Genomic DNA, 22,438 nt, shown 5'->3' on the forward strand with positions numbered 1-22,438 from the left:
CATAGTGAGATCTATTGCTCCTCGGCGATGTAAATATTAAAACTTCTAGGACAACGTAATCAGAAGATACGGCCGTCTAGTCACATAGTTTGGTACTCGCAAATTTACTCATCAAAAGCTATTGGGTACTTCCCGTTACCTGGAACCATGAGGTTTGGCAAGAAGCATGTTTTCACAGTACAAGTAAAGGAAGATTTCGGAAAATTGTTAACTAGCAATTGTATTACACGAAAAAAAATATTGTTTCGTCATTCTCGAAAGTTTTTGTATTCCTGGGACCAATTCCTTGCCAGTTTCAATATCGATAAGGCACAGAAAACGTCAAGATTATCGATTCTTGGGATGGATGAGCTGTCTGTAATCAAGTTTCTTCGGAACTCTCGTTCAGGAGTCTTACTCGCACTTAGTCGACTTTTTATGCAGATAGCTCTTGTGTAACTGAAAATAGTGGCGTGTGGTTTCTTATTTCCGTAACAGATATATAGGAAATTATTCGACACTCTTTACGCATGTACTGGCAATATCTGTATTCAGTTATTGTAGAAATCACTCAGTATCTGCCTTCCGCATGTCTACATCTACATCTACATTTATACTCCGCAAGCCACCCAACGGTGTGTGGCGGAGGGCACTTTACGTGCCACTGTCATTACCTCCCTTTCCTGTTCCAGTCGCGTATGGTTCGCGGGAAGAACGACTGCCGGAAAGCCTCCGTGCGCGCTCGAATCTCTCTAATTTTACATTCGTGATCTCCTCGGGAGGTACAAGTAGGGGGAAGCAATATATTCGATACCTCATCCAGAAACACACCCTCACGAAACCTGGACAGCAAGCTACACCACGATGCAGAGCGCCTCTCTTGCAGAGTCTGCCACTTGAGTTTGCTAAACATCTCCGTAACGCTGTCACGCTTACCAAATAACCCTGTGACGAAACACGCCGCTCTTCTTTAGATCTTCTCTATCTCCTCCGTCAACCCGACCTGGTACGGATCCCACACTGCTGAGCAATACTCAAGTATAGGTCGAACGAGTGTTTTGTAAGCCACCTCCTTCGTTAGTGGACTACATTTTCTAAGGACTCTCCTAATGAATCTCAACCTGGTACCCGCCTTACCAACAATTAATTTTATATGATCATTCCACTTCAAATCGTTCCGCACGCATACTCCCAGGTATTTTACAGAAGTAACTGCTACCAGTGTTTGTTCCGCTATCATATAATCATACAACAAAGGATTCTTCTTTCTATGTATTCGCAAAAAAATGGCTCTGAGCACTATGGGACTCAACTGCTGAGGTCATTAGTCCCCTAGAACTTAGAACTAGTTAAACCTAACTAACCTAAGGACAGCACACACATCCATGCCCGAGGCAGGATTCGAACCTGCGACCGTAGCGGTCTCGCGGTTCCAGACTGCAGCGCCAGAACCGCGCGGCCACTTCGGCTATGTATTCGCAATACATTATATTTGTCTATGTTAAGGGTCAGTTGCCACTCCCTGCACCAAGTGCCTATCCGCTGCAGATCGTCGTTACAATAGCGCATTTCTCAAATTTTAAGGTATAAATATGTATTTAAATGTAGATGTTGTGATTTTAGATTATCTTAAATCGTATATTCCAGTTCAAGGAACCTATTTTTTTACAGTTTCTCTAATCACTTGTGACCCACAGAAGACAGTTTCATCGCTGTCTCGAAGTACATGCAATACCTCATTATTATACGAAAAGAACGTGATACTCATGATTTTCCGGTCTACGAGTAAGTATTAGCCTCAACTAGAATTTTGAGAAGACTGATGTGCTTAAAATGTCACGAACGACCCAGACTAGCCCACTGTCCCATTTGTGGCTGTGTAATACCTTGAACAAGAATTGGAAAATTGCACTGTACTTTTGCCGTCTCTGTGACGACGTGTAACTCTGCTGGCAGCTGAAGCGACTTTCGTGCCCTCCCGCTCAGTGAAATTTAAACTGCCTAGCTGTCCGTCGTCCCCCGTGCGCCGTTGCGCCGGCTGGTTCGCAGTTATGCACAATGCAACGGCTTCGGGAGGCTCGCCGGGAGATTAACGGCCGGTGTCAGTCAGTGGGACAGGTGTCCGCCGGCGAGACACCGCCGGGGCGGCAAACGCCCGCGCCGTGTCCGCCATGAGGCTGCGGCGCTGTCTGCCATTAGTCCGCACAAAGGTCGCCGCAAACTGCACTCTGCAGCCATGCCATCAGTCACAAACTAGCTCCAGGCCAGAGCTTTGGGATAAAGCAAATCACTAGCAACGCAGTTGCACATTTTGAGCCCTCTTCTTCTCTTCTTTACACTTTAGCGACTGCAAAAAGCATTCCCGACTGAATACCTCCTGCACTTCACTTATTTGTGAACCAAACGCACATGTTTTATCTATCTTACCATGTGTAGGTAGAACACATTCTACGATCACTCACACTGTTGGTGAGGAAACAAACAGCCGGATTTTGTGGTCAGTGGCGACAGAGTTCACAAAGTTAATGACTAACGACAAGAAAAGTCCAGAGAGCAGCGAAAGTCGCTGAAATCGCGCGCAAAACTGTCTGCAGGAGCGGTGAGAATTGCAAACGTTAAGACAGGCGAAGTCAATCATTCTACTTTAAATGACGCTACCGAAGGCTTCACCGATTGGAAATGGAAATGAGCGTTTGGCGTCATTGGCCGGGATGCTCCTTGCGGTGCAGGTCCGGCCGCCGTGGAGCAGGTCTTATTACATTCGTCGCCACATTGGGTGATCTGCGCCCCGGATGGGGATGAAATGATGATGAAGACAACACAACACCCAGTCGCTGAGCGGAGAAAATCCCCAACCCAGCCAGGAATCGAACCCGGGCCCGTAGGACGGCCATCCGTGACGCTGACCACGCGTCTATGGGGGTGGACTTCACGGAATAATGAGGGACAAGTGTAGAGTAGCGGTATTCAAAGGCGCACTGCCGGCCTTGTGGCCGAGCGGTTCTAGGCGCTTCAGTCCGGAATAGCGCGACTGCTACGGTCGCAGGTTCGAATCCTACCTCGGGCATGGATGTGTGTGATGTGCTTAGGTTAGTTAGGTTTAAGTAGTTCTAAGTTCTAGGGGACTGATGACCTTAGATGTTAAGTCCCATAGTGCTCAGAGCCATTTGAACCAAAGGCGCTCTCGCGTCAGCGTACAGTCCATTTGCCACTTTGATACGCCCGACGTGGCGACGCCCTCCATGTGAGCCAGCTGCAAGCGTGCTATGAAGTCTGAACTGATACCACAGGCTGGGTGAAGATTCCGAATCACTGTTGGATACTAAAATTTTGTAGCAGTATGCTCGTGCGTGTTTCACTTAAAGCCTCTTCCTCTGCTATCCTGTGACATGTTACGGTAGTGTAATGTGGGAATTTCAATTTGTATCATGACTGCAAATGAACAAAAAATTAATTATGCAACTTCAGTTTTCTGAGGAGTAATTAAACCTTAATCACTATTCACTTTTACTGGAGTCGAAGAACGTATCTGTTCCAATACCTTCCAATTTCAGTTTATTGTGTCCCAAGTCTGGAGTGATTTAAGGTTGCATCTCTGGAAGACTTCCTTCGGATGGGTGGTGCCCAGCCCAGAGCCATTTTAGCCTGACAATCATCTTCAGGATGCATTTTACTAGCATACACCCTATCAGAAGCAGTTTCCGTATGATGTAAGCTATTACGAATGGCAGACGAGATTTCTGTAGCGTTTTTGTCGTGGTTAATAGTGTGGCAGTTTCACGCTGGACCAATTGCAAACCTCATCAAAGTTGCAAGAACTGGAGACACATGTCAATTCCTCCTTGAGCACTATTCAGGTAAGCATTTGTAAAGGAATATTAACTTTGATTAGAAGTCTTTCCATATATGAATGCACATTACATTGTCAAGGAAGGGGAATGTTGCCATTAAGCTTTTAATCAAACAGCGGAGGGGAAATCAACTCAATTTTTATTTGCAGGAATGCAGCCACATACATAAAGATTAGCTTTTAAGTTCTTTATGCGTTAAACACAAGAAACGTCATAATTTCTACAACAACTCAAACTAATCACCAGTGTGTGGGACTGCCTATGATGAACGGATCATTGCGTGTCCCATTGTCTGACATGTTAAAGTGGAAATGACGGATCTTATGGTACTACATGGATAATTTAAACGTGCTAGAGTTACAAGGGTACATCACAAGCATCTATTTGGCTAGCAGCCTACATACATGTCACACGTGCCTGAACTAATAAAATAATTCCTGTTACATCGCATCTGTTCTGCTTATATGCGATCGCAAACAGCGTTGTAGCGTTATTGAAATAAAGATGAGAAATAAATGCAGCACAGTGAAGCTTACCGAAAGGCCAGACGATATTCTCAGGAATACCTCATTCAGTCTGTCTCACTAAAGAAAGGAAATTCAATAAAATGGAGACAGTACACACACAAGGTAAAATTAGTTCATAGTTCAATCAATTTAAGACACAGTTGGGAGATCTACACTCCTGTAAATTGAAATAAGAACACCGTGAATTCATTGTCCCAGGAAGGGGAAGCTTTATTGACACATTCCTGGGGTCAGATACATCACATCATCACACTGACAGAACCACAGGCACATAGACACAGGCAACAGAGCATGCACAATGTCGGCACTAGTACAGTGTATATCCACCTTTCGCAGCAATGCAGGCTGCTATTCTCCCATGGAGACGATCGTAGAGATGCTGGATGTAGTCCTGTGGAACGGCTTGCCATGCCATTTACACCTGGCGCCTCAGTAGGACCAGCGTTCGTGCTGGACGTGCAGACCGCGTGAGACGACGCTTCATCCAGTCCCAAACATGCTCAATGGGGGACAGATCCGGAGATCTTGCTGGCCAGGGTAGTTGACTTACACCTTCTAGAGCACGTTGGGTGGCACGGGATACATGCGGGCGTGCATTGTCCTGTTGGAACAGCAAGTCCCCTTGCCGGTCTAGGAATGGTAGAACGATGGGTTCGATGACGGTTTGGATGTACCGTGCACTATTCAGTGTCCCCTCGACGATCACCAGTGGTGTACGGCCAGTGTAGGAGATCGCTCCCCACACCATGATGCCGGGTGTTGGCCCTGTGTGCCTCGGTCGTATGCAGTCCTGATTGTGGCGCTCACCTGCACGGCGCCAAACACGCATACGACCATCATTGGCACCAAGGCAGATGCGACTCTCATCGCTGAAGACGACACGTCTCCATTCGTCCCTCCATTCACGCCTGTCGCGACACCACTGGAGGCGGGCTGCACGATGTTGGGGCGTGAGCGGAAGACGGCCTAACGGTGTGCGGGACCGTAGCCCAGCTTCATGGAGACGGTTGCGAATGGTCCTCGCCGATACCCCAGGAGCAACAGTGTCCCTAATTTGCTGGGAAGTGGCGGTGCGGTCCCCTACGGCACTGCGTAGGATCGTACGGTCTTGGCGTGCATCCGTGCGTTGCTGCGGTCCGGTCCCAGGTCGACGGGCACGTGCACCTTCCGCCGACCACTGGCGACAACATCGATGTACTGTGGAGACCTCACGCCCCACGTGTTGAGCAATTCGGCGGTACGTCCACCCGGCCTCCCGCATGCCCACTATACGCCCTCGCTCAAAGTCCGTCAACTGCACATACGGTTCACGTCCACGCTGTCGCGGCATGCTACCAGTGTTAAAGACTGCGATGGAGCTCCGTATGCCACGGCAAATTGGCTGACACTGACGGCGGCGGTGCACAAATGCTGCGCAGCTAGCGCCATTCGACGGCCAACACCGCGGGTCCTGGTGTGTCCGCTGTGCCGTGCGTGTGATCATTGCTTGTACAGCCCTCTCGCAGTGTCCGGAGCAAGTATGGTGGGTCTGACACACCGGTGTCAATGTGTTCTTTTTTCCATTTCCAGGAGTATATATACGAGGGCCGTTCAGAAAGTAACCTCCGGTTGATTTAAAAAAATACACCAAGTTAAATAAAAATATTTAAATATATACATCTTACAACTACATCTTTGCACTATTTTTCTACATAGTCTCCATACCGATTAAGGCACTTATTGTATCTCTTCACAAGCTTTGAAATTCCTTCTGCATAAAAATCACCTGCTTGTGCCTGGAGCCAGCCTGTGACCGCATCTTTGAGCTCTTCGTCGTCATCAAACCGCTGTGACCCGAGCCATTTCTTCAAATGCATGAAGAGGTGATAATCACTTGGCGCCAGGTCTGGGCTGTAAGGCGGATGGTTGATAGCGTCCCACTTGAAGGACTCAAGAAGGGCCGTTGTTCTGCGAGCAGAGTGAGAACGGGCGTTATCGTGCAAAAAAACGATACCGGAAGTCAGCATACCACGGCGTTTGTTCTGTATAGCCCGTCGTAACTTTTTTATTGTTTCACAGTACACGTCTTGATTAATGGTCGTACCACGTTCCATGAATTCAACCAACAACACCCCTTTGGCATCCCAAAACACCGTTGCCATCAGTTTTCTGGCAGAAAAATCTTGCGAGGCTTTTCTTGGTTTGGTAGACGAATTTGAATGTGCCCACATCTTTGATTGTTCTTTTGTCTCAGGGTTCACGTACTTAATCCAGGTTTCGTCACCGGTCACGATTTTGTTTAACAATGGTTCTCCTTCGTCCTCATAACGTGACAGAAAGTCTAATGCAGAGGCCATTCTTTGAGTTTTGTGGTGGTCGGTAAAAATTTTGGGCACCATCGTGCACAGAACTTACGGTAACCCAATCTTGCTGTCACTATCTCGTACAAGAGAGTCTTAGAAATCTGTGGAAAACCAGTAGACAACTCCGACACTGAGAAACGTCGATTTTCACGAACTTTTGCATCAACTGTCTGAACAAGTTCGTCAGTCACCAATGATGGTCTACTACTCCTCTCTTCATCATGAACGTTTTCTCGTCCACTTTTAAATAAACGTACCCATTCACGGACAACTCCTTCACTCATAACTCTTGGTCCGTACACGGCACAAAGCTCACGATGAATAGCTGCTGCAGAATATCCTTTGGCTGTAAAAACCCTTATGACAGCAAGCACTTCACATTTGGCGGGGTTTTGTATTGCAGCACACATTTCAAACTGCCACAAAAACTAAACTAGCGTACGACGTTCACTCGACCACAGCTTGATGCCGACTGACCTGTTGAGTGCGTGAACGCACAGATGGCGTCGCTACTCCCCCCACAACCCGCACTGTGACCAATCGGAGGTTACTTTCTGAACCGCCCTCGTATAAAGCCGCGGTGCGGACGGCTAAGGGAACGCCTGATCAAATCGGCTCTCCCGACTAGCCACTGGGCTAGTAAAGCACCACATTAAGTTACCGAATAAATCATAGCTTCTCTTGCTGATGGCCGATGAAGCTCTCAATTTAAATGTGCATTCAGCACGCAGTTAAGTATTGATAATAAAATTTTGACGTGGCTAAGTTAAATATTTTGGGTGAGAGAATTAATTTAATTACATTGCACGCAGTAGACGAGCTCTGAACTGGCCCTTTGGAGATACGCTATCGCTATAGTTTTATAGGTATTCAAATGAAACTTCTCACATCTTCATAGTTATAGCGGATCTCCAACCTACTTAAATATAAACATCATAGCCTTATTTATTAGCCTACTTAATCTATCTTGCTTCCTTAAGTTTTAAGACAAAAAGCAGAAAATATTGAATTTCAACTAAAATCTTAAATTGTGAGATCCAGAAGACTGTTTCTATTAAATAATTATGAAAAAGGAATCTAATTATAAATTTTGAAGTCTCTAGCTCTTTTCTGTTGCGCCAATGATTTTTACAGAAAAACGTCCAAATTTCGAAAATGGCTAAAGTTATCGAACTGATATTCAACATATATTAATTTAGTATTACTCCTGACATGCTAGAAAAATTTTAGGTTATTTATTTGATTTTTAAAGTATTGCGCAACATTTATGACGTCAGAGCTAGTTACAGCAGACTGGCTGGCACACAATGGAAAGACTGATGTGAATTTACTATGGCGTGAGTAGGCTGCTTCCCTACATCACCCTCTACTTAAATTTTTTTGTTTTTGAATGTTAATGAACGAAAAAAAAATTAATTACATAATGGGAAGCAAGAGTACAGCTTAACTTCCTATGAAAAATTAAAATTGAACTGTAAACATGTAGAAACATTAAAAGAAAACTGATTATCTACATTAATTATTTAAATTGTGGGCATGTTCACTGCCTCTTAAGCAACATTATTACTCAAAATTTAAGCAAAGTCAAGGAAACACTTGGGCATACATATTGCCTTAGGCAAACAAACACATAAAAATATGTAAAATTATGAAAATCTTAAATCCAGTAAATACATGCTTACATACACAAATTCAAAGAAATTAAAAGTTATGCAAGATACATAAACAGATGATTATATCTTAGCAGTCTTTTCTAAACCTGAAAGAAAATTTTTCAAATAATTTTTACACACGTGGTTGTAGTCGCTTTGGCTGGCGTCCTACACTTCCATTCACAAGGGTAGAGGAGGGGAAGTTGCTATGGTGTGCGTCCTTCACGTTCACTTTAAATTACATGGGGAAAGGGGACGGGTCACTGTGAGTTGTGTCCAAGTCACTCCACGCTTTCACGCAGCTACTTGGCTGCCATTATCTGGTTTGTCCTGTAGAACAAACAAAAAGAGTACCTCAGACTCTGTTCACTTATTATCTAAGGGTGGGTTACAATGAAATGTGGATATATACATTTTATCCTTTAATATGTTGCTGGAACAAAGTTAACAGAACTTTTTCAATTTTACTCTCACGGTTACTTAATTGTCATAAAATCGGTAAACAAATGGCTCAAAACGCCGTTAGTCACGTACTAGAGAAAATTTTATGCTCAAGGCATACAATCATAAATCATATTTAATCTCAATTTATCATTTCTGGGCCGGAACACTGAACCAATGCTCGGTACATTCCTGATACATTTGTATTGTATTCACTTAGCTGACTCATCTTCGATTACCTTATTCTTAGAGATAGTATGAGTATATTTGATTAGTAGTTTTCTCAACTTCTTTGTATATGTGAGTAACTTTTGGTAATAGTACAGTTCTGAGTGTTCAAAACACACTACGTTTAATTGACTACAAAATCCACTTATTGGTCCTCTGCTGTTGTGTCAGTTCCACATCTGCAATTGTGTACTTACTTCATCGAAGTGTATCTATGCTGAGCTATACATAATATTTCACGTCTGCCATTATGTACTTACTTACTTTGCTAGTGTAGGAACTTAAGTAATACTCACTCCATTAAAATTTAAAGCACAGGATAGCACATTTATTTCATATCCATAGTGTATTGCAGCTGATCAGTTTGCTCACGTGGCAATCCATTTCCACTCGATTGGACGCTGAAACCACAGGTAGTCTCTCTCGATCTACCACTACAATGCATTAAGTAATTATGGACGAGCGTAATGCTAAATTGCTTAAACCTATAGGACACCATGAGCTTCTCTGTCTCATCTAACATAAGGGTACCTATGGTCGCATTCACGCCTCCAACTCATAACCTCATTACGTGTAGGTGTGTCCTGTCACACACTACACCAAAATAATGGCCAGCTCCAACCTTATAAATACTTCAAAGACGTGTCCTTCACGTCTCAACCACAAACACTGTTCAATTCTATTACACTGCCATTCCTTGCTACACAAGGTGAGTTTATTCTTACAAGTTATCTGGATATTTTTTCATAACACTAAGCAATCTCTTTTACTATTAATTAGTTAGCTCTAATGCGTACACTAGGTTTCACTGCCACTTCAGATCCTGCTTGAACACGAAATTGTACATCTTTTTAAAATATTATTGTGGGACCATTTGCAATAAAACAACACTTTGTACTTACAATAGTACCAGGGTTCTATACATATTTGTTACTCAAATACATTTTATCTTAATTACATCATACTTCTCTATTGTTTATGTCACTGTTATGTTTGTCACATCAGGTATTTTTCTTCACTAATCGGTGGATAGAATGGTTCCAGAACTCATGGCTTGATAGCCATGACGGAAAATTTTTGTATTACAAAGAAGGAGTCGAAACTTTAGTGGATAGGAAAGATGAAGAATGAGTGAGATCTGAAAAGGAAAGAAGATCTCACACAGCTGGGACTGCACAGCTGCCACAATGTGTAGAGGTTGCAGAACAACCTCCTCCCTACAGTATTCATTAGCTTAATGCTGACTTGATAACCATACCAGAAAACTTTGTGTAGGAAAGAAGAGGTCAAAATTTTTGGGGACAGAAAAGATGAAGATTGAGTGAGACCTGAAATGGGAAAGAAGATCTCACACAGCTGGGACTGCACAGCTGCCACACTGTGTAGAGGTTATAGAACAACCTCCTCCCTACAGCATACTTTCATAACCTCTGACCACGCCACGTCGATCTGAAAATACTTTATGATGCCTTTTTAGAACCTGTCTCAGTTCTTCCTTCTGATTAGCTGAAATTTTATCGATTTCCTGCAATTTAGCTTCTATTTTGTCCAAAATAATTGCTTCTTCTTCTTCTGTGTTTAGCTTACTTCTACTAAGATTAACATCTTCGTCCCAATAGCTCCTATTTTTCAGAACTCGTATGGGCAGCTCCCAAGTTTCATCATTAGCTACTACATGTTTATCACTAAAAGGTACTGTAATTACTCCGGTTATTGGCAAGACCATCTTTAACTGGCTTCTTTCAAAGTCAACAACACTCTGATATTTCGACAAGAAATCTATGCCAATTAACACCTCAATACTGAGATTGTTTACAATTAAACATGGATGATCAATTAAATTACCATTAATGTTAAAGGGCAGTAAAGCTTCTTGCTTTACCGTTTTTGACACCTTGCCAGTACCACCAATTATTCTTAGTCCTGATACCCTCATTACTGTAAGTTTGTCTTTACCAGGTAATGCATCAAAGAAGGACTGAGATATCGCACTCACGTCACTTCCACTGTCTAAGAGACAACGTATATTGATACCCAACATATTCACTATTATTATAGGGTGGCTTATTCTAGGTTGTACAGGTGGTTCCTCAAATTCTTCCAATAGTTCAAAAATGGTTCAAATGGCTCTGAGCACTATGGGACTCAACTGCTGTGGTCATAAGTCCCCTAAAACTTAGAACTACTTAAACCTTACTAACCTTAGGACATCACACACATCCATGCCCGAGGCAGGATTCGAACCTGCGACCGTAGTGGTCGTGTGGTTCCAGACTATAGCGCCTTTAACCGCTCGGCCACTCCGGCCGGCCTCCAATAGTTCCTTTTGGATTTGTCTCCAACTAAAGTGATCGACATCTGTCTTCATTACATTTAGGTCACAGTGTGTAGAGGTTTCCTGAATTATATTTTCAGCTGCCTTTTCCAGTCGGTCTATTAATTTCAAATCGAAACACCGCACGACTTCATTACATTTAGTTTGCTGAACATGACCCAAATTACTGTAGTCTGAGCGATTCTGTGCCTCCAGACCGGGCATAACACTAGTTACAGCTAAACCATTTTTACTATTATCGTCGGGTTCCTTCTCAAGTGACAACTGGTCACAGCTACTGGGTTCATCGACCCCCAACAGGCTACCCTCTACATTCTCACTTATCTCCTGCTCTAAATCTATTAGTACAGTATCAACATCCTGCACAGGCACTTTACATAAAAGCACATCATCCTCATCGTAAATATAAGCATGAATTTCTTCTGCTTCCTCACCTGACAATTCAATATTTTGTAGCTCTTCCCTATCGTTACACACCTGCGCCTTCTCTTTCTCTTCCCACTTCGAAAGCGTCTCTAACACGGTATCTATCAAATACTGTGAGTGACCTAATATTTCTACTGTATTCTTAGATGCTACCGACTCTTCATCCACATGTTCAGTCTGAGTATTCTGATCTGTCTTACCAATTCCCGTAGCTACTGGCTTAGGAAAAGTAACCGCCTGGTGAGCGCCAGTGTCCTCATAGACGGGAACTAGTTTTCCTGCCTTGGCCTACTACTGTTTCCTTTATTTTCATTATAGTTAACTGGCATAGCATTGCTTTCCGTACTGTTGTTTACATGCATAATTTTGTTTGGAACAAAATTATTACCATTTGGATGCCATTGTTGGTTCTGATAATCATTTCTCCAATTCCTACCTCTCTTAGGATGGCGAACACCTACTGTTCTGATGTTTACATTGCCATTTTGCTCGTTCCTAAAATTACTACTATTGTTATTAGCATTTCTGTTATTACGTGCTTGCTCCTCATTGGCAGCAACACGTTCTACACGTTCCAAATATTCAATGAAACGATCCAGATTGTTTCTAGGGGCAGATATAATTCTAGTTTGCCAATACCATGGCAGTTTGGCTTCAAGACCTAGTATAATCATTTCCGGTTTTAGCTTTTCCGTCAAATGTGACAAACGTGAGATCCATGACCTAGCAAACTCTTTAATAGATTCCTTGCCTGCATTGAAGCGTTTTCCACTCCAAAATTCTCTCAACACTTCATTTTGCTTATTGCTAGACCAATACTCATTAATGAAAGCTGTTTTAAACTCCGCTAATGTTTTACACTTCAACATAATATCAGCTGACCAACGCATGGCGTCACCTGCTAAATGGCTTCTAATAAATGAGATTTTCTCTCGTTCAGACCAAGTTGGTGGAATCACATCTTCAAAATCGTTCCAGAAATCTAGCGGGTGGATATTTTTATCTGGATCGAACCGCAAGAACTGCCGACACCCGATAAAAGCGGCGTTTGCAGCTACAACTTGTTGTATACTACCATTACCAGAAGTTACTGAAGCTACTTTACTCACAATGTTAGCAATGTTAGTACTGATATTTTCTACTCTCATTTCAACATTATTTACTCTTTGCACAATATGAGTAGTGTCAGTTTTGATTGCATCTACTTCTGCTTGACATATGTTTACTTTTATATTAACATCTTTAAACCTATCTGAGCACAGTTCAGATTCCGCCTCGATCTTTTCTGTTAACTTGTGCTCCAGCTTCGCATCTTCCATTTGGAAGTCCTTGCGAACCTCAGCAACTTCGGATTTTACTGTTTTATACATTTCAGAAAATTGTTGAGCAACCTTTTTCTTAATATCCTCATGGTTGTAATCAATTTTATAGTTCAAACTGTCCAGATCCTCTTTCAACTTATTGCAACTAGCCTTGAAAGAATTTTCTAATTCAGCTTTATTGGATTCTAATTTATTGTCTATTGCCTTAAACTGTTTATTAAAATTAGTTTGACTGGCCACAATCCTGTTATTTACCTCAATTATATCAGATTTTAATTCAGCATTGCTGCTTTTGACCTGTTCACTTATTTCAGACTTTAATTCAGCTGTCATTTGAGCATTACTGGCTGACATTTTTGCATTACTGGCAGCTATTGCTTGTAATATAACATTTAAATCAATAGACCCAGTATCTTTGGGTTGCTCACTAGCTGGCTTTTTTTCACACTCAGGTGGCGAAAAACTAGCTCCAACACCAGAATCATCAAAACTAAACGAAACTTCTGATTGATTAGTCATATCTAACTTATCCTTTTTTAAACTCTACTATCTCTGATGACTGTTTCGTTTTTAACTCATCAGATAAACTATCATCCAATAAATTTACAATTTCTAATTTCTGCTTTACTACAGGGGTCTCTATTATTGAATCATTGCCCCTTTTTACACTACTGCCAGGAGACAGTACTTCATATTTTACTTTAACATTACTACTTTCATGCATATTTACACTTGAACCGTTGTCTGGATTTACAGTTCCCTCAACAGACATAGGTTCTGATATAAGTTTAACCTCAGTTTCTTTTGGCGGTTCCATCGCCGACAGTCTTTTAGTGCAGATTAGTAAAATTTTTAACAGCTTTTCACTTATCTTAGTTCCTTCTGCACGATGTATGGCGTTTCCGGCGTGGCGTACCAGGATTACCGAAGCGACGCAGCTCGCTGAATTGCAGACGGCACTCCGACGGCTGCTGTGTGTTTGGTGGCCTGCAACTACAGGCGCTGCTCCGGCTGCTCCAGCGGATGACTGCGGTGAGGCGAAACTGGCTTCTCTCGATGCCGGCAGCGCCGCTAGACTGAGTGCCAGCTCCGTCAATCCAGAGGCGTTGTTAATCCAATTGCGTCGTCCACATACGCACGTAACACATTCACTGTTCTGTGCTCAGCTGTGTGTCGCATTTCACTCGCGAATCCGAATAGTTCAAAATCACTTTCACTTTTACTCAGTTTGTTTCCCAGCCGATGCACCATATGTGGGGCGGCGGTTAGAATTATTGTTGTTTAAAATGTTCCTATTATTTAGAATGTTATTTATGCTGTCTTTCGCCGTTCACAACACTGGCACTCTAACTACAATATTGGCCACCAGAAAGTGATTGGCAAAACGTGAAGCCTGTAATTAGAATTCCTAGTGCCCACTTCATCTGAGAATACACTTATAGTTACAGCTTATAGCTCTGAGTAATTTGGAGATTGTCTGGGATTTATAATCAAAAACGGTCGTGAAAAAAAAAAACGTTCTGTATTCTGAAAGTCACAGATGAAAACAAAAGAATCCACACAATCTGACTAACAGAGCAGTTCAGAGTCTAATGCGCTGATGCAACTATAACTGTCCAAATTAGATGTTTAAATGAATGCTCGCCATAATTTGATGATAATGTTCATCAAACGCCACGCTAAATAATGGTAGAATGTCTGTCCCGCGACGGCACGTGAAAATACGACATACGCAAACTGAAGATCGATAGTTAAAGTCAACCCAGAATTAACACTTCACTCGATTAAAGATTTCATGGTTACGCGTATTCCGAGTAACTTAATACGGCATCCGAGGCTGTTTGTAGCAATGATACCGACGCGACGCGACTCCCGACACAGATGGCGTGCTATTCAGCGTCTGGAGAGAACTGGGGCCTTGCTTCCTCGCGCAGCGTTCTTATATATAAAGCCGCGGTGCGGACGGCTAAGGGAACGCCTGATCAAATCGGCTCTCCCGACTAGCCGCTGGGCTAGTAAAGCACCACATTAAGTTACCGAATAAATCATAGCTTCTCTTGCTGATGGCCGATGAAGCTCTCAATTTAAATGTGCATTCAGCACGCAGGTAAGTATTGATAATAAAATTTTGACGTGGCTAAGTTAAATATTTTGGGCGAGAGAATTAATTTAATTACATTGCACGCAGTAGACGAGCTCTGAACTGGCCCTTTGGAGATGCGCTATCGCTATGGTTTCATAGGTATTCAAATGAAACTTCTCACATCTTCATAGTTATAGCGGATCTCCAACCTACTTAAATATAAACATCATAGCCTTATTTATTAGCCTACTTAATCTATCTTGCTTCCTTAAGTTTTAAGACAAAAAGCAGAAAATATTGAATTTCAACTAAAATCTTAAATTGTGAGATCCAGAAGACTGTTTCTATTAAATAATTATGAAAAAGGAATCTAATTATAAATTTTGAAGTCTCTAGCTCTTTTCTGTTGCGCCAATGATTTTTACAGAAAAACGTCCAAATTTCGAAAATGGCTAAAGTTATCGAACTGATATTCAACATATATTAATTTAGTATTACTCCTGACATGCTAGAAAAATTTTAGGTTATTTATTTGATTTTTAAAGTATTGCACAACATTTATGACGTCAGAGCTAGTTACAGCGGACTGGCTGGCACACAATGGAAAGACTGATGCGAATTTACTATGGCGTGAATAGGCTGTTTCCCTACACCCTTTGTGCACCAAATTAAGATGAAATCAATTCAGTGGTTTAGTAAGAGATTCTGGATGTAGTTCCACACATACCCACGTTCTCCTTGATATATATAGCATATTCCAACGTTGATGAGGGCAATATTGTAAGAATTTATCACTCTCCCTCAGTCCTCCCATCTCTTTGTCCATCTCCTCTGCACCTCTCTCTGACCTTATCTTCCTCCAATCTCCATATGTCAATATTATCATCCCCTATCTATGCCCTTTCCTCCTTCCCATCTTAGTTCTCCTCCTGATACTACTCCTCTACACCTTCCACCAGTTGCTGGCATCCACCCTCCAGCACCTTCACCTGGTCTAAATAATCCCTCCCTCCCACCACCTCCTCCTCCCATCAGTCTCTGTACATCTCCTTCTTCCATTGTGCCTGAACATCCCATAATCCCCTCCTCTCACTGGCTGTCCCTTCTGCTCCCCCTGTCTCCCTATCCATTCCCTATGTCCTCTTCCTCTATGCCTATCGCCTTGGGTCCTATCATTCCCTTTCCATTGCCTACTACCACTCCTCTAACCATTTCAGTATTCCCCAGCCATGCCCAGTCTCGTATGTGGCTGAATAACACATGCTGATAAAGTAAGCCAATACTCCTCCCACAATATGCTTGTCGTGTAGAGCAGCCTGCATATGAGTAGCTTGAAAAGTGTTTCTGTTTCCTGATGTGTAGGCTGCCCAGCAAAGCATGTCGATAAGGCAGACTGATACTCTCTTAACATAACACAACTTTCAAGTAGGAGAACCTACACAAACACGCTATCGTCCATATCTCCGCTCCTGTGGGCGCTAGGCGGCTATGAACCCCTAGGTGCTGATACTCATGACACCAAATTTCCTTAAAATCGATGTAGGGGTTTGGGAGGAAATTTTTGAGATACATACACACATACTTAAAGTCTGCTTTATACATGCTAGCCCTTTCACTGCAGCTTTGTCTATGTATTTGTTTGACACATTTCATGAATACTCCTCCTCCCTGTGTCCCCCTCTTCCTCCCTCCATCCATCTATCCTCAGACCTCCATCTAACTGTCTTCTCCTCCAAACTGCCTCTGTCTCTTCATCTCAACCCCCTCTCTTTATCCATTTCCTCCACTCCCTTTTTATGATCATATTTTCCTCCACCCCTTCCTCTGACCATATCTTTCCTTCAAGTCTCTATCCAACTCTGCCTCCCCTTCTCTTGTTTCCACCTGCTCACTACCTCTCTACACCTTCCATCTGTCTCTTGCATCTCTCCATTCCCTCTCTTTCTCTGTTCTCTCCTCCTCCTAAATGATCCATCTATCCATCCTCTATTCCATCCATCTTAACTTGTCCCCAGCCATCCTTATTGGTATGTGTAGCCCGTGCAATATGGTTCAACAAAGGAGACCAATACTACTCCCACAACACATCATGTCGGACATTCTACCCATCAGTAGCTTAAAATCATTTATTTGCTTCTGATATACAGCTGCCATACAAAGAATGTAGACAAAGTACGCCGATGCCAGTAAAACTCCAGCATGACATACATGTCATGCTGGGCAACATACGTGCCACAGCACTCCACACTTCAAAGTTAGTAAAAAACTGATTTTTGCTTCTATATTTGTTCCTATTGGAGTTAGGAGGGTATAAATTGCACAGCGCTGATACTCGTGAGGCCTGCTGTTTATGCGCCAAATATAGTTGTAGTTGATAAGAGGGTTTTAGTGGAGATCCCAGACATACTCATATACACATATGGGAGATCTGTATATACAGATATATAGAGTTTTGTGAAGAAGAAGAGATGCCACAGCGAGTTTGCTTAACATCACAAGTTATGTGAAACACTGTATGGTACTATGTGGAATTAGTAACAAAGAGAAGTAGTTTTAATTATGAAATTTATATTACTTAACTCTTAGAGATAATAGAAAAACTTTGTTTAAGCAAATATGTTGGAGAGGAACCACTGTAAGAGTCTGAAACTTCAGTGTATCACAAAAACTCACTACCCACATGTGCTCAGAATCACAGAGACACATCGACTAATTTAAAGAATAAAAAATAGTGAAACATCTAAAAATAATGTACGTCATTGTTTAAAGAAATTGAATGTGGAAAGGGACTAAAAATGGTCAGTTACGCTTAAGTAGCGGCATATCCTCACAGTTCTGGATCAAAGTGCAGCAGATGCTCTTGGCCTAATAAGCGTCAATGAGATTGTGTCCGTTTTTTCTCATGACACCTTTCTCCTCCACATCCACCGTCTGCCTAATCTCAGCAGTCAATGCAAAACATGTGGCCCCATACCAGCTTCTGCAAGTGAGGCCTCTTGAAATCTCTAGCCAGCGATACCCCTGTAGACCCACAGAATCATAGATTTTGCGTCTTACATCCTTTGAAAACCAATGGGATTATACTAGAGCGTATTCGATTGATGTAACTAGTGATATCTACCAATAAAAGAAGAAAAGCGAGGTAAACACGCCGTCTACCTACGCACATCAACTATTTTTCTCGTTCTACCATATTTTTACTCGATCTAAGAAAGAGGGGGTAAATTAACACCTATTTCATGAAACGAGTCGAACCAAAATCCGACCGGCGCGTTTGAAATTACTGGCCGCATTGGCAACACAAAACACAGCCGCTACAGCATTAAGCCCGTTTCGCAAGGTCAACAACAAAAAACGAAACGCAAACAGATTCCTTACGGGAAATATTTCTCTTAGATTTACTGCACTGGCAGTTGGACTGGTTGCTGATTCACATTCTCGTACCATGTGCACCAAGATCATACATCGTTCTGGCCTCTTGTCTCTAAATGTCTGGGAAGACGCTCCACGGAAAGAATCACTGTTTTATGTTGCCTTTTGACGCACTACCTACAACCCTATGGATTAACGTTTTCAGATTTTTTCGATATTACTTCGGTGGGTTCCATACTATGATACGATGAGGTGACAGAAGTCATGGGATGCTTTCTTATGTCGTGTCGAACCTCCTTCTGCCCGGCACAATGCAGTAGCTCGACGTAGCATGGACTCAACAAGTCGTTGGAAGTCCCATGCAGAAATATTGAGACATGCTACCTCTAAGGTCGTCCATAATGGCGGAAGTGTTGCAGGTGCAGCGTTTTGTGCACGAACTGATCTCGTGATTATGTACCGTAAATGTTCGATGGAATTAGTGTAGGATGATCTGTGTGGCCAAATCATTCGTTCGAATTGTCCAGAATGTTCTTCAAACCAATCACGAACAACTGTGGCCTAGTGAGATGGAGCACTGCCATTCATAAAAATTACATAAATTTTTTGTTACATGGACTCCATGAACAACTGCAGATGGTCTCCAATCAGCGGAATATAACCTTTTACATTCAAAATTCAGTTAGACCAGATGACCCAGTCCTTTCTACGTAAACACCGCCGACGCCAACCTGGTGCCACCATCAGCTTGCACAGTGCTTTGTTGACGATTTGGCTCCATGGCTTCGCGGGATCTGCGCCACACTGCAACCCTATCATCAGCTCTTACCATATGAAATCGGGATTCATCTAACCAGGCCACGGTTTTCCAGTCGTTAAGGGTCCAAACGAAATGGTAGAGGATGTAGTGCTCTTGGCAAAGGCACTGTCGTCGTTCGTTTGCTACCACAGCATTCTTCTAACGGATACGTTCATCGTCCGTCCCACATTGATTTCTGCTGTTGTTTCACGCAGTTTGCATGTCTGTTAGCGCTGACTACTCTACGCAAAAGTCCCGCTCTCGGTCGTTAAGTGAAGGCTGTCACTCATTGCGTTGTCCGTCGTGACAGGTGACGCCCGAAATGTGGTATTCTCGGCGCACTCGTGACACTGTGGATCACAGAATATTGAATTCCCTAACGATTTCCGGAAAGGAATGTCCCATGTGTCTAGCTCCAACTACCATTTCGCATTCAGAGTCTGTTAACTCCGCTCGTGCGACCATAATCATGTCGGAGACCTTCTCACGTGAGTCACCTGAATGAAAATGACAGCTCCGAAACTGCAGTGTCTTCTTACAGTCTGTGTATGCTATACTACCGCCACCTGTAAATGCGTGTATGGCTGTCCCACCACTTTCGTCATCTCAGTGTATTGTTAAATATTGCAACGATAGTAAATTGTGTTTTGCGGAAGTATCTGACTGGTTTACACAAATGGCTATCTTTAAACTTTGAAAAACAACAGCTCATTCACTTTTCCACTATCAAAAGTATCACACATCCAAGTAAACTAGTATTCCAGAAAGAGTCAATTATTACTTCAGCCGATAAGAAGGGAAACAGGCAGGACTGTGGAAATTACAGGGGATTAAGTGTGATTCCGTTAATACCGCGATTTTATGGGGGAATCCGAAAAGAAAGAACAGAGATGGCGGTTATAATGTCTGAAGAACAGAATAGTTTTAGATCAGGGTACACGTGTATTAATAGAATTTTTGTATAACGGAGTCTAATAGAGAAGAGACGAATAGAGATCCATTTATTCTTCGTAGGCCTGCTGAAGGACTGTGATACGGTTGCAGGAAACAATTTATGGGGACGTATGAAGAATAGTAGCAATGCTAACTATTTACATAAAAAAGTTAGATAGTTCTACACGAAGTGTGCAAACTTCGTCAAAGTAGGAAACCCAGAGTCACCAGAGTTTCCTGTTACAAACGGGCAACGCCAATGGCGTACTGTAGCACCTATGCTATTTAAAATCCACGTCGGGGAAGCACTTAAAGCCTGGAGGAACAAATTCGGAGGCATGGGAGAGCCCGTGGTCGATGACATCTTGTGTGCACTTCGTTTCGCTGATGGCCCGGTCATTGTAGCAGGAGACTAGATGATGCTGGTTACGTGCTTTGGAAGTTAAAAGAAGACTATGAAAGATAGGACATCGCAATAAGCATGACGAGGTTGACGACAGTACCATATAGGATCTGGCGATTTAAGCCAAACAGATCAATGTATGTAAGACTTTTAAATACCTGGTGGTTACATGTCATCAAACGGAAGAAATTAAGATGATATAAGTACTAAAATAGGGCGGGGCAGGAGGGCCGTACGACAACTGAACGCGGTCCTTTGGAATAAAAAATAGCATAAAGGACCGTACATGTGACACATCGTTCAATTGTTGAAAACATCGCTATATACGGCGCAGGAACTGTCTGAATTGTCTAAATGTTGTATTCCTACCGCAGGTACAGGATTGAAGTACAGTATAAACGTCTGACGACGTCAATTGGAGTAATTCTTGTTAATGGATCCAGTAGAATGTTGAGATTTGTTATCTTCCTTTTGAGCCGGCGGGAATGTTGTTTTTCTTTTGTCCTCGTATACAGCGCGTTTGTTACGTTGGAGCGGCGGTTATCGGATGCGTATGCGAAAGAGGCAATTCCCGTGAGTCACGCGGGTATCTTTCTCGGACCGCTACAGTCATAAAAACGAAAGCTAACATTCGTTGCCAGAGGAAATGCTGTGCGCATCACGGGATCAAATTAAGATTGCGTTGGTGGATGTACATTTTGGACGCAAGAACCTCTGTGTTCAGCACGGTATCTTGGGTGATAACACTTTAAATGGAAATACTTCGCCATTTTCTGGCTCAACGGACAACCACTGAAACGCAGTCATGGCCATCTCTCTACTCGAGACTTTGGCCTGGCACCTCGGCTGTCGGCTACTGAAATGGAGAGAATTTACAAAACATACTTTTTGTGTTGCCACAAAGATCTAAATGAGATGAAAAATGTTTCTGTCAGGTTTAAAATGAATGGAGGAAATCTGTGTGTTGTTACATGTTGTTTCACGATACGTGTATAACATATAGTTGTGTCGTCCGTAATGCATGTGCTTACTCCGCGACTGTATCTGGATTATGTATGCAGTAATAACAAAATACAGTCGCTCATTACTCAAATTTTTATACTACTCTTCCGATTTTGTGGGTGCCGGTTATCTTCGGCGGCGTAAGCTGTTCCTTTACGCATCCTTAGCAATTTCCTAAGTGCTACATTGGAATACAAAAATAGCTTTATGAAGTATAGCGTGCAGTTACTTACGTAAAGTATATTGCTGTCTGTAATGAAAATTGGTCAACATTCATGATTGCCACATAATTATAAGAGGGATGCTAGCATTCTAGCAGACGGGTATAGTCTTATAAATTTGATTCTTCTAAAGTAGCAGTATAGACAATATTTACTACGAAAAAGTTGTATTTGAGTGTTCAGTTTCACAATTAAGAGACTAACGCAGTCAAAGTTAGACAACACAATCACTGCTCGGTACTTGCTCTGAAATCCACCTGGGCTGTAAGTTGTTCTTCCTGTTCTCTTCTGAGCTTCCTCAACTTGTATATCCGTCAATCTGGATGCATGTTGTCTTCTTTCTTCAAATTCTATGCACCGTTTGGCCTTTTACGTCCCTCTTTTCTCGTCTCGAAATTTTCTCTTTCGCGTCCTTATTGCTGAAAGTGTTATTTCTGTCAGACACCACCCTTGATTGAACAGCGAAACAGCTTCTGTCGCAGCTAGTTTTACTTTTATTTTTGATACACGTACACCCTTTGG

The 22,438-nt window shown here is 42.6% G+C and overlaps 1 non-coding gene across 1 annotated transcript; it reads right to left on the minus strand.

Moving 5' to 3' along the window:
* Positions 1–11,243: 11,243 nt before the first annotated feature.
* Trnas-gga (transfer RNA serine (anticodon GGA)) lies at positions 11,244–11,327 on the minus strand. Its single transcript is given in 2 exon segments — positions 11,244–11,278; positions 11,288–11,327. It is a non-coding gene; the product is annotated as a tRNA-Ser (tRNA).
* Positions 11,328–22,438: the final 11,111 nt, after the last annotated feature.

Source organism: Schistocerca nitens, chromosome 2, assembly GCF_023898315.1.
Source record: "Schistocerca nitens isolate TAMUIC-IGC-003100 chromosome 2, iqSchNite1.1, whole genome shotgun sequence".
Classification (NCBI taxonomy): domain Eukaryota; kingdom Metazoa; phylum Arthropoda; class Insecta; order Orthoptera; family Acrididae; genus Schistocerca; species Schistocerca nitens.